Source organism: Antechinus flavipes, chromosome 4, assembly GCF_016432865.1.
Source record: "Antechinus flavipes isolate AdamAnt ecotype Samford, QLD, Australia chromosome 4, AdamAnt_v2, whole genome shotgun sequence".
Classification (NCBI taxonomy): domain Eukaryota; kingdom Metazoa; phylum Chordata; class Mammalia; order Dasyuromorphia; family Dasyuridae; genus Antechinus; species Antechinus flavipes.
The window spans coordinates 69,197,083-69,211,567 of NC_067401.1; the positions used below are offsets into that span (position 1 = coordinate 69,197,083).

At 31.7% G+C, this 14,485-nt stretch overlaps 1 protein-coding gene across 3 annotated transcripts in view; it reads left to right on the forward strand.

The window, feature by feature from the left end:
- Positions 1–14,485, forward strand: part of DPYD (dihydropyrimidine dehydrogenase) — a 1,007,953-nt gene that overhangs the window by 263,601 nt on the left and 729,867 nt on the right. The window lies entirely within an intron of this gene.

The window sequence follows — 14,485 nt, forward strand, 5'->3', positions numbered from 1 at the left end:
GTATGTGTGTGTGTGTGTATGTGTGTGTGTGTGTGTGTGTGTGTGTGTGTGTGTCTGTATCAGTGGTGAAATATTGATAGAACACATCATAGCAATTCTTTTAAAAATGTTTTTTTAAAGTTACAAGAAGAAAAGAAGCTTGACTTAAAATCTCCCTCTCTAGCTTGTTGGGAGCTTCAGATGAGATATTTGCCAAACACTTAGCACAGTACCTGGCACATGATACTTAAATACTTGTTCACTTCTCCCTTTTTAGGAATGAGTTCTCATTCTCCCTTTTCTAGTATAGTGTGAAGTCTATAATGATTCATTCAATTATGATGCATTTGTTTGATTCAGTAATGAAGTCTGTTCATTTTCTATTACTGAAATTCAAAGAGTCCTTGAATGTGACTTATCTTTTTATAACAGTTGAAAAAGTAAAGGAAAAATCCCATTTATAGAACTTTTAAATACCAATAAAGATTTGCTAAATCTTCTTATAAAAGACATTTACTTAAATTTAATATGTTTATTCAATACAAGTTATTTAAATATAATAAAAGATCAACCAACAGATAGTTACTATGTACCTACTATGTGCCAGGCCCTATGCTAAGAAAAAAAAAAAGATAAAAATAAGAAATGTATTCAACTTTAAGGTCTTAAAATAATGTAACAATTTACACATATTTGCTTACAAATATGTTCTATATAGTCATCAAATTAATCATCACAATGTAAGAAAGTGAAAACATTGGCTAGAGATCAAAATTAGGCAGTTATTTTTTTTAAGTTCTGAAGGTGCCAGAAAATATTTGAAGAAAAATGGTCAGAGGTTGACTTCAGTGTTTTACCTGAAATTGTAAATATTGTGATGCCCTTACTACCAAGTTGAGAAGATGCTACTTAGCAGTTGTCAAATAATAATTGATGAGTAAGAGAAAAGTTATATCTCTGTTGTAGTAACTCAGTATATCCATGAAAATATAAGGAAAAATGATATTAAACTCAACAGAATTCAGTGCTAATCTTATCAGTATATTAGTTATGCCGAAAAAATAGACTCTTTAGAGAAGCTGCATGTGAAAATGCATTGAGCATTGGTTTAAAGACTGCATATGTCACCATTTCTGTGATCCAGAGCAAGTCTGTTTATTGCCTAAGGCCTCACTTATACAATGAAGGTACTAAACTAAGGCATCTTCTGAGATCCCTTTTAATTCTGAATTTATCATCCTCTTCATGTAAAGAGTTTGCAAGAACAGAAAGGGAGAAGCGGTCATCCTTTGAAATTTGTGTAATATCCAGATATGTTCAGATTCATTTCAGTTTTAATATGGGCTAAAATTTTTCATTAATCTTGTCCACATTTTCTCACTATCTACATTGCAACACTGTACTTGGTTATTCATTTAAACAGGTTTCCTTATAAATACAGGAAATTTAGAGATGGTCATATTGCAAATATATTCTTTTGTCAGGTATTTAAGGGAGTCTATTGAAAGTAGTATGTTTTGTTGAAAAACTACTGTAGCAATCATAAAAGGTCAAGGATTCTTGTTCTTGAAAGCCTGCGGCTTTTTAGATATTTACAGGCTGTGTACAATGTAGGCTGTTCCATATTGCTAGTAGACCTCAACTCAGGAGGGGGGTTCTTTCTAGGTTGAGAGGGTAATTGAATCGCCAGGCTCAATGAGCCTTGGGCCTCTTTGAGAAAAGGATGTCACTTGAGCTGTATTGTGTTAGGCTCCTGTGATTCAGGAGAGTTTAGACCAATACTTCCATTCTTTCTTTTCTTACAAACTGGATTACAGCTCTAGTTTCCAAAGGTACAATCTATTCCTTTGTACCTCCTCAGTCAGTTTTTCTCTGTTTCGCACAGATTGGCTGTTGTTTGCAATTGTATCTCTCAATTGGAAATACACGTTTAGATTCATCAAACTGTGAATACTAGGTCATGTTTCTGAGAGTTTTTTTTTTCCTTCTTTAAAAAACACCCTTCTTTATCAGAGAACTCATATAGCATTTCGATAAACAGAAGAAAACACTTTTACAAAAGAAACCCTTTATTATAATCAGTTAAAAAATAAAATTATTCCTTTAAAAACTTTTTTTCCTTCCATTCCTGAAACATATTTCACTTAAATATGAAACTTCTGAATTACAAATCAATATTTTTGGCACGCATATAGACAATGTAGAGTGATTTTAATGTCAGCATAAGAATTAGTTATACCTATTCATATTTTTATATAAAGTGAAAAAAATGCACATGATCTGGCAGGCCAGCTGTATTATACCTTTAGACCAAATCTTTTACCCAGATTAATACCCGGAATGTAAGCAAAGATTGAAAACCAAAGAGTTGGATGAACTTGGTCAAATTTATTAACTTAACCTGGGCCTTAGCTTCTTTAGATTTAAGTGAGAAGTTTTGCTAAAGGACCTATGCATGTTTTTACTCAGAGTGAAAAAGACTTCATGGAGGCACATCATAGTCACCAGTTAGTCAGTCAACAATCATATATTAATTCCTCTCTATGTACAAGGCCATCTTCTAATCCATAAAGAGCTGACACATTGTACTTGTTGTTAGTTTTATGGAGTGAAGTAAAGGGGAACAAAACATTAACCATTATAGCTGTGAATTAATGAAATTGGTTAACTTAGCAGTTATATGCATTCATATTACTTCACATAAATAAATTCACAACTTCAAGGAGTTTTTCCTCATTAAAGGACCTATCTCTAGACTTATGGGGCCATGATTCAATCTTAGAGGAACTTACCTCTTCTGAGAATTCTTCTGCAATTTGTTATTTTGCTATGGCTCCTTTTTGTAACTCAATTGGGGGATTTAAAAAAAATCTTTTAAAGATTAGATTTGGCTCCTGTCTAGAGTTTCCCCAGACAGAATTAACAAAGTTTCTTCTAGAAAGGTGTTTGATGTCAAAATAGATTGACAATTATTAAAAGACATGCTTAAAGTACAAAAGTACAAAAGACTCATCAGTGCACACTACTAAATGTTAGAACATTAAATTGTAAAACATCACGCTTATTATAGACTTACAAGTTATTGATTGAAGTTAAAACCTTAAAGGATTAAAGACTTTATAAGATTTCTGAACTGGTGTTTTATTTTGACCTTGGGTATGAACTTACTGAAGGTTTGTATCTTCTGACAATCAATCCAGGTTATGGCCTGGGTTCATTCATTTGGAGGTAGTCATCTACTCTGAGTAGTTGTTTTGAAGTTACTTTCTGATTTAATGAGATTGAGGCCTAAGCTACAAATAGTCATATCAAGACCGTTATTCATTTTACTGGATTCAAGAAAAGCATAATGCAAGAGAGGGACCTAAAGACTGGGGGAACAGATTCAGATTTGCCTACACATATATGTTGTATACAAGCAAATACCTTAGCTCTTAAAGAAGAGAGGAGGGGAAGAATAATTCCCACTTTCTATAGAAAGGCCAAGGGAGAAGTGAACAGATCCTAATTTTTCAACAGATAGGAAGAGAGAGAGGATGTAAAAGGAAAGTCTAGTGAATGGATCATCCTTCCCAACTCAGTAGAGAATATTCTGTGATAAAGACCACTTACTTATACCCTGGCCCTTTTCAAGGAGACCAAGGTGCTCCTAAGGTATTGCTCCATCATTACAAAATACAAGTCCATAGGATCCTTTAGGGATTGCTGTGGAACCCAAAATATAAGTTTTTCATCAGGACCTCTAAAGTATCCCATGGTCTGGGAATTTGGACCATGGTTCACTTGTTTCTATCCATTATAATATTCATAAGCACACATATGCATATATATGTGTGTGTATATATATATACACACACATACATATACTATCCTACAATATAATAATCTTATTCTACTTAATATTGCAAAATCATTTAGAACAAACCAAAGAATGATAGTCACATGATCATAGGGATGTAGAGTGATAAAATATTAGATTTGAATTTGAGTTAAATAGGGATACTATGTACACATTTTGAAAAATAACTAGAAAATTTAAATTATATATAAAGTATATTGTATGTTTATACACACACACACACACATATATATGTATATGTATATATATGTATATATATATATATATATATATACACACACATATATGTATTTACAGGCAAGACTTACTAGAGTTGGTATTAGTTGAGGTGGACTATTTAAATAGATAGCAATTCAATAAAAAAAATAATCTGCCAGAATATGACTATCACTCTTACTAGCATCATAAATATGAAATAGATCATTTGCATAGAATTGATAAATAAATGCATGGGAGATAATGAAACTACAAGTGAAGTAGTATAAAAAGAGAGTCAAGGACAATCTCTTGGAGCATACTTAAAGGGAGTTGATATGGAAGAATGTAAAGGACCATGCCTAAGTGAAGGGGCAGGTCAATTCTCCAAGAGCCTCCACAGCTGTGAATCATAACACTTGGAGGAGTTGCAAAGCAGCCTTTAATAATGCAGATGTTCCTTGTGGATTGGGAATGAAATAAATTGGAGGCAGGAGGGAAGAGGAGAGAGGTCAGAGAACAGTAACTGTCTCACAATCTCCTTGTATCATCATCATCATCATCCTCTCACATGAAGAAATCCATTCTACAAGTTTGAGTTAGACCTCCAGCAGCTATTGGCAGGTGGCTCCCATATCGCAACAGAAGAAGATCCAAATGAGACTGAGAAGAAAATATCAGACAGGTCACAAAGTGCCAAAAGAGAACAGTGTCAAAAATACTTAGAAAGGAGAAAATTTGCCAGAGGAATGTGGCAATTTGGCAATGTCAAAAGGCTAAAGAGAGGTCAAGAAGAATGAGAAAGACTTTGGACAGAAAATGCTATCTGCATCCATAAATTGATCTAGGAAGACTGAATGCAAAACAGCACATACTATGTTCACGTCTTTTTTCTGGTTTTTTTTTTCTTTCTTCCATGGTTTTTCCCTTTTGCTCTGATTTTTTTCTCCCAACATGATTCATAAAGCAATGTGTATAAAAATAATTAACCTTACTACAATAAAAAAGAATGAGAAAGCCTGATACTTATAAAGTAATTCACTGTAGACAGAATTTTATTTAAGAGAATACACTAGGATTACAGTGGAAACTACAAAATATCAGGGGCCAGAAGATTTGGAATCAAGTCAGTGCTCCAAAATTAACTATAACAAATAAGTCTATATGTATGATATTAAGTTCAGTTTGACAAGTTGAGCTTGAAGTGCTTGTAGACAATCTAAGCAGACATATCCTACAGGTTGCTAACTAATCCTATCTTGTGAAGTTATTTTTAACTCAAGGGTAAGATATATTTATCCTTATTTTTTATATTTACAGTCTGTTTACATACTTTATATTTGCACATTTATAAATTTGTATTTTTCCCAGTTAAATTCCAATTTATTACATTGTTTAGTGTTCTGGCTTGTCTGGATTTTTTTTTTTTAATGCTCATTTTCTAATCCAGGAAATCAGCTCTTTTTCCAGTTTTCTATCATTTGCATACTCAATAGACATCCAAGTCAATGAGAATAATATTAAAATTCAAAAGTCCATGCTGACATTACCAAGACACTCCATTGGAGACCTTCCATACTGTATGTTCTTTGAGTCTATCAGTAGCAAGGTGGAAAGACTTTTGAGTAAAGTTAAATGCACAAGTTATCATTAGAGGACTAGCCTACTACCTATATTTGAATTGACACATAAAGAGCATTTAAGACCAGGTCTTTGTTGGTAGAGAGAATTTTCACATTGAAGCAATAAATAGTCGATTATGTATTAAAAGTGTTGTGGTCAAAACTAATAAAGTGTTATAATTTGGAATGACTTCATGAAGACATTGGATGTGAGTTTTGATTTCAATAAGAAGAGGTTGCAAGTAAAGAATTTTAGATCCTATGAAGAGAATGAATCAAAATAAGAAAGTAGAGAAGTATGAAAAGTTTTTAGGGGATAGATGCATTTTGGGTTGGAGCTCAGAATATATGAAAGTTCTCTTTCCATGAAGTGAGTCTAGACTGTATAGGAACTTGAAAGACTTCAGATATTAGTTGCCATCTTTTGAAAATTTGATGTTGCTGTTGTATTTGAGTATGGAAGTACCCTGATAAAAGATATTCATTAGAAAAACTAATATGCCATTAATATGAAAGAGGTATTTGAAAGTTGCTTTCTTGTTCTTCACATCCAAGTCTGATATTATGATTTAATTAGCATATAGTTCTTGCTGGGCTATTCCAATGTATGCGTATATGTGGAATTCGTTTATGTCTTTTTTTAAAGACTTTTTATTTTATTTTTTGGAACTATGAAGCATTTATATCTTTTCTCTCTCACTTCCCTTTCTCTATAAAAAAAGAATGCAAAAAGACAAATCTTTGTATGAAAAGATGGAGGATCAGTGCCAAATTCTGGCACTGACCATATCCAAAAATCTATTTCTCATGTATTATGTCAGGAGCTATAATTAAGGATTTCTCCCTTTGAAAATTGTCTTTTAACATCCTTTGACAATTATTCAGTAGTGGAATGATTTTAATTTTTGTAAATTTGAATCAATTTCTCATATTTCTTGGAAATGAGACTTTGACGAGAGAAATTTAGTGTAAATATTTTTCTCAGCCCTCCTTAACTGTCTCCCTTCTAATGTTTTGTTTGAGAAGGAATACTTTAAATTTTAATTTACATCATTATTCATTCTCTCTATATATTTTTCTTGGTTTTGCCTTTTTCACTCTGCATCATTTCATGTGGATTTTTCCTTCCTCCTCTGTATTCATTCTATTCATCACTTCTTCTAGCCCAGTTATATTCCATTACATTCATGTACTACAATTTAGCTATTTTACTTTTGATGCTCTCTTTCCAATTCTTTGTTGTAACAAAAGGTGTTGAAATAAAATTTTTGGTACACATAAGGATTTCTTCTTTTCAATGGTTTCTTTGTAGTATAAGCCTAATAATAGAAGCTCTGAATCAAAGGGTATAGAGATTTTAGTCTTCATTTAAATAACTCCAAATCACTTTCCTAAATGATTGTACTGATTCACAACTCTATGGACAATGTAAATGTATACACCTCTCCACTTACAACCCTTTCAAAATTGACTATTCCCATTTTTTTGTCTTTTATTTTTGCCAATTTACAGGATATAAGATGAAACCTCAGTCATGTTTTGATTTGTACCTTACTACTTTTGATTTAAAACATTCTTTCCTGTGTTTGTTAATAGTTTGTAATTGTCTCAAGGACTGCTTAATTATATCATTTGACCACTTATCTATTAGAAATTAGATATAAGATTATATATATAAAACATATAATAGTGTATAAAATATTCCCAAATACTTTATATTTATTATAGATATATAACATTATATACAGTTGTTATTTAATATATTAAATATATTATTATTAGGAAATGGCTTTTGATAAAATAACATATCAGAAGCTATTTTCCAGTAGTCAAGTAGTCAAATAGATATAATACAATTTAAACATTATATGTTGTGTGTATATGTATATATCTTATTAGAGAGATTTGATTCAAAGATTTTTTAAAAATGACTATAGCAATTAATTTAATTTTTCCTGTATCTAATGGCATAATTACATTACTTTTGTTACTTATTAATTTTTTTTTTGTATTTTCAATCACATCAAGTCAACAAGTACATACTATACGGTAGGCATTGTACTAAGAACTGAGAATTTAAAAAGTTAAAAGAAAAGACCATGCAAAGATACATACATAACATACACATATGCATTCATATCCATGCATATATGTGTATGCAAACATATATGTATGTGCATGTGTATATATGTGTGTATGTATAAGGAACTAGCATTTAGGGATATTATATGTAAAAGGTAGAATTTTGGTGGAGACTGATGCAAAGCTAGGGGAAACAGAATGCAAAGATGAGGATGAAGAGAATTCTAGTCTTTGGGGACAGCCAGTAGAAATTCTATGTTCACTCTAGTTGTTCATTCTAGTCTTAGACTATAACCCATTTGTTACCTAGGAAACTGAAGCTGGTGAATCTCTTGAATTCAGGAGTTCTGGACTTTAGTAGCCTAATCAAGCTGTTCTCTGAATTGTATTCATCATTAATATGCTTAATCCCTGGATATAGAGGGTGACCTGACCAGGTTTGCCCAAGACAGGGGGAAGTTTCAGTTTTGAAATGAAGCATGAAGATCACAATAGAATGGGCCCATAAGTTGCCCCTGTACTTCCTGCCTGAGAAATCCAATCTTAAAAATAAATGCATTGAATAGTTTCAAAATGGCATGTTATGTGAAACAGCAGGGAGGCCAGTGTCACTATATTGCAGAGTACATAAAAGAGAGTAAAGTGTAAATAGATGGAAAAGGCAGTATAGGAACAGGGTGTAAATGAATTTTAAAAATCAAAGCATTTTATATTTGATTGTAGAGGTAATAGAAAGCCAATGTAGTTTTTTTTTTTTTTTTTGACTAAGGGAGTAACATGGTCAGATCTTTGTTTTAGAAAATCATTTTGAAAACAAAATAGTGGAAGGACTGGAATGGAAAGAGGCTTATGGCAGGCAGACCAAGATGATTATTGCATTGCATTATTCCAGGTAGGAGAGATTTGAGGCAAGAAGATTAATTAGAAGTGTATTGTAATAATCGAGGTATGAGGAGACAAGAGCCTCAACTAAGGTGGCAGAAATGCCATAGAGAACAGGAAATCTACAAAAAAAAGATATTTAGAAGTTAGAATTGACCCTTCTTGACAATAAATTCAACACAGTGAGAGTATGAGAAGTTGAAAATGATATCTAGGCTATGAGTTTGGATGATTAGGAAGGTGAAGGTATTCGAGAAAGTAATATGTTTTTAAACTAGTTTTCCTACTATTGGACCAATTGTATTCCTGATAAAACAAATTTTCTTATAATATATTCTTTTTAGAATTTTTGTTCTGGGTTTTTGCTTATGTTTTACGTAAAATCTTGTGCCAATATTTGTTAGTTATATTTATATCATATGTAATATTCACATGTTACATATAATATATACATATACATACACAGATACACTATATATACATATTTATATACTATACACACACACACACACACACACATATAACCCTCTAATAACTGTAGTTACTTGAAACCATACTCTTTAATTAAAATTTTGTAAAGCAAAGAAAACATTTTAATTAAAAAGAACTAATATTTAAATCAGGGATAAACAACAATTGTAATAAATTAATTTTCTTTTATTAATGAATAGAGAATAGACAGAACAGTAGTCATAGTTAAACTACAAGATGTTATAAAATAGCATCCTTAATGCAGTGGTTGGATTTTGAGAAACATTATAAATGATAGAGGAAGGGATGTCTATGTGAACATGTCAAGTTTCATCTTTAAGAAATAAAGACTCTGTTTTCTAAAAAAAAATTAACTTTCATAATTTGGCAACTATTCATTCATTTGTTGCAATGAGTTCCTTTTTTTTTAAAGTAGTAATGGGGTTAAATTAATATACTTGAAACAGTGACTTTTTTGAAGTATGCATTCGCAACCTGGGTAATGGGGATGGCTGACAGCTGGTTTTAGCCACAGTATAATTACAAACCATACTCGATAGAATGACACTTTGTCAATTAAGGAGCCTTTCATTTTCTTGTCTGTGAAGAGCAAAGCCACAGGAAAAGATATTCCTTAGGTATTCTTTCCTATAAAAGATAGGATATTACAAATGTACAGTATTTCTTTAATAAAATAAATAAAGTTATCAGAAATAAATTTGCCTATGTTACATAAATCATTAGGTTGTTCCCCCCCTTCCTTTTTAGATAATTTCTGTTTGGATAAAAATATTTTATAATTTCCTTTTCCTTTTCATGTTATTCTTGATTTTTATATACTTTTGGTATTAAATCATCTTATGTTAGATATTTGGAAATAATTGAATCTTTCTTTAATGACTTCCTTTTCCTTTTAATCTTAAAGGAATATTTTCCTCCTGGATGTTTTTTCCCCCTAAACTAAATATTTCCCTGTATTTGAGAGGAGGAATAGGACAGAAATTAGAATTGCTTAAAAGTTCATCTGGAATTGAATCATACCCAACTAGCCTAATATTTAAAATTTTCCCATTTTTAACAATTAACTTAGAATTTTTTTTTACCCATTACTCAATACAGAACTAGTATCATTTAAAAGCCAATTTCCTTACTTGCTGAGCTCTCTTCAGCCAACTAGAAAACCCTCTTTAGTCTATAAAAATTATTTATCATATAATAGTCACCTAATAACCTGATAGCTCACATTTTTCTTTTCTTTTTCATTTGAAATAGAATCAATCACTAACACTGCTATATCTTTAAAAAAAAAAAGATATAAAATCATTATTTGGATCCATTTAAAAGGCCAGAATGATGATGAAAACTGAAAGAAGGTGCCCTGAACCTTTCTTTGACACAACCTAGAATTTTCTTTGGTTCTGCTAGTATCGATCCACCCCTATATTCCAATAAGGTTTTACTCTTATTTGCATTCAAATTGCAATCTTTACAAGTGATATATAAGAAACTCTACTTTTGCCTGCTCAGATCTGATCAGTGATGCCTATTTAAGCATTTTCCCCTGTTCTCTTCAAAACCAACACAGTTTTTATTGATGTTTTGATGTAAAAAAAAAAAAAAACCTACAAAATAGCCTACCTGGTTGGATTATATCCTCTCAGTGGAAGAACCAAGGGAAATTATTTTATGCAGTCATAGTTGAACACTAATTTCCCTGAGAAATAATCCACAGTATCTTATTTTTATCTCTTCATGCATCTATGAAGAGCCCTATTGCTTGGTGGTGCTATAACCCTTTAGAAATGACCAAATTATGCTCCTGCAAATTCTTATAAAAATCCATTACATTTTAGATCCTTCTGTGGGATAAGGAAAATGTGCTTTTTTCTTCTTTTTTACGTCGCATCATATCATCACATTATGCTTTTTTAAATTGGTGCTTCACAATCTGGGAAATAGGTTATTTTGTCTGCATTTAAAGAATCCATGCTTACTTGTGCTATTAAAAAAAAACAGAATAGCAATTTTTTCATTGAGAGTATTGCGTTGCAGTATCTTCAATGCTTATGGGGCACATTCTATAGAGTACACACAGTACATTTAAACAAAAATAAAAATCTAATGAGAGAAAAATAAAGGGTTTGGACTTGATGTACTCTAATTTCCTTCTTTTATGGTTCTAAATTAAATATTGTTTGAATATTATTACAGTCATCAACAAACATTTAAGTGTCCATATGTGAAGGATTATGTTACTTCTGGGAATTGAAAGACAAAGATAGAACTATATTTACATTTTAACATGACAAATGCACATGTATATATATTAATATGATCTTTGAAAGACATAAATTACTTAATTCCATTGAATTCAACAATTATCACATGCCTACCATGTACAAGTGCTATTCTAGGACTAAAAATGCAAAATCAAAATTGAAACTTGTCCTTGCCTTCAAAGAGCTTACATTCTATGTGAGGAAAAACATGGATAAGTCGATGACTATATACTGATTACTTTTTTTTTTTTTTAAAGAACAAAGATATTTTTGTCCCTTCTGGCCTCCTTTCTAGGAAGATTAATCTACTCAGTATTAAGACTTAATCTTGGTTGAGACCTGAGCTGAGCTTGTTGTGAGAGGAGACTTCAAACTTACCTTACCTCTCTTTAACAACTTCATTTTAATATACAGCTACTCCTCTGACTGTATATAGGGCAACATAGCATCCTGAACAAATCTGTCACTATATATACTTCCTTTACATATAAAGGGAAAGGATGATTTTTAAAAAAAGATGCTAATATTACTATTACCAGTCTATTTGCTATCCTTTTTTTAGTATAACAATCAAGTACATGAGGAGAATGTTGTGGATAATTTTATTTAGATCTTAGGAAAACTTTTAATACTAGTTATAAGAATAGTAACATATTTTTCTTAAACTATTCTAGTGCTGGCATGGTATAACCTTGATTACATTATGATTAAATGGACTCAAAAGTGGTTAAATGACATGATTCAAGACTAAAACAAATGATTACATGTCAATGTCATAGTAAGTCTCCAGGGGAATACCACTGGAATCTTTTCCTTTCTCTATGCTGTTTTATACTTTTTATCAATAATTTGAGTAAGGTTCAGATGATATTCTTATCAAATAGTAGATGACACAAAAGTAAAAAGAATAGATACTCCACTGGATACAAAATTATCATACAAGATAGAATAGGGATTCTTAACATAGAATTTGATAATGCCCATCAATTGGAGAATGGCTGGGTAAATTGTGGTATATGAATGTTATGGAATATTATTGCTCTGTAAGGAATGACCAGCAGGATGAATACAGAGAGGCTTGGAGAGACCTACATGGACTGATGCTAAGTGAGATGAGCAGAACCAGGAGATCATTATACACTTCGACAACGATATTGTATGAGGATGTATTCTGATGGAAGTGGATTTCTCTGACAAAGAGACTTAACTGAGTTTCATTGGAGAAATGATGGACAGAAACAGCTACACCCAAAGAAGGAATACTGGGAAATGAATGTGAACTATTTGCATTTTTGATTTTCTTCCCGAGTTATTTTTATCTTCTGAATCCAATTCTCCCTGTGCAACAAGAGAACTGTTCGGTTCTGCAAATATGTATTGTATCTAGGATATACTGCAACATATTTCACATTTATAGGACTGCTTGCCATCCTGGGGGGGGGGGAGGAGGGAGGGAGGGGAAAAAACGAAACATAAGTGATTGCAAGGGATAATGTCGTATAAAAATTATCCTGGCATGGATTCTGTCAATACAAAGTTATTATTAAATAAAATAAAATTAAAAAAAAAAAAACTAATTCAAACCTAATTTGGGCACTTTCTGGACATATGACCTTAGGAAAGATACTTTCCCACTCTGGTCCTGAGTTTTCTTACCTGCAAATAAAGAATTAAAAAAAAAAAACAAAACAAAACAAAAAAACAAAAAAAAAACAATTTAATGTAATTATTAAATAAAAAATTTAAAAAAAAAGAAAAAAAAACATAGAATTTGATAAAATATGAATAAATAAGTTTGTATGTCTGAAGAGATATAAGGTAACATCCCAGATAAATTTCAGTATTTAGATTAAAGAAATTATATCTTTATTTTACTGAAATACAACTAAAATTCAGAATTTGTTTGAATAATGATTTACAAAAAAAAAAAAAAAAAACGCTTTCTGAAAAGTGTCCATGAGTTTTACCACATGGCCAAATTGATTTATGATCAATTTGAAATTGAAATCAAGGTTAATAATCTTTGTGCTAGAGTATTAGGCTAGATCTAATAATATGGAATTTAGTTGGGATAAATGAAAACCAGAGTCAGCTTCAAAAGTACAAAATAGGTTTAAAAGTGATTGTTGTGCCAAAGTTTTAATGGACTACATGGTTGGTAAGAGAGATGTGATTATGATGTGTTATCTCGGGGTAGGGGAAGAGGGAGAAATGAACAAAACCTAATGCAATTTGGTGCTACATTCTGAGAGGAAAAATTTCAAAAATAGGACATTTGTGGTCCTCTTATTTTCTTTCATATTAGATAACATCTGGAAGTCTGCATAGGTTTTTGGGTGCTACATTATAAGAAAAACCTGGATCAATTGGAAATTGCTCAGAGATGAGCAACCAAGATAGTACGGGCCTTAGAATTCATGTCCTGTAAGGATCAATTGAAGGAATTGTCAATGTTTAACAAAGAAAAGAGAAGTTGGGAGTGGGGTGGGAAGGTGTAGAGTACATGTCTTCAAATATTAAAAGAGAGATAAGATTTGTTGTGTTGAATTGCAGCAGAACCAGGAGCAATAAGAAGTCAATTTAGCAAAAAACCAACCAATCCTTACAATGATAGCTGCTTAAAAATTGCACGTCTTAAATTAATGGGTTCCTTTTTACTAATTTCAGTGAAGAGGGGATGTGTATTTTTCAAATATGTGATATAATCAGGATTTTTTTTTTTTTGGATTAGACAAGATAAATTTAGAGCCCCTTTCCAACTTTACAATTCTTTCACTTAGTGATATTTCCTTTGTATCTCTAGTACCAGGCAAGGTAAACCCATAATAATGCTTTTTGAATTTAATTAAGTAAAATGTCAAGGCTAGCTTTCTGGAGATCCTCTAGAAGGTCCTTGTCTCAGGAGGATAGACACCATAAGAATGGATAAGAATATAGGCCAAAGTCTTTATTGTTTCTTACACAGTCTGTGTCTGTCATAGTCTGACCCAGTCTCCTCCAGCAGTCTGCCAGTCTCAACCAATCTCCTTCTGAGTCTGACTTTGTCCCCAAGTTAAATACCCTATTACAATTACATCATTACAGTATACTGAGTATGTGTGAACTAGAGAACCATT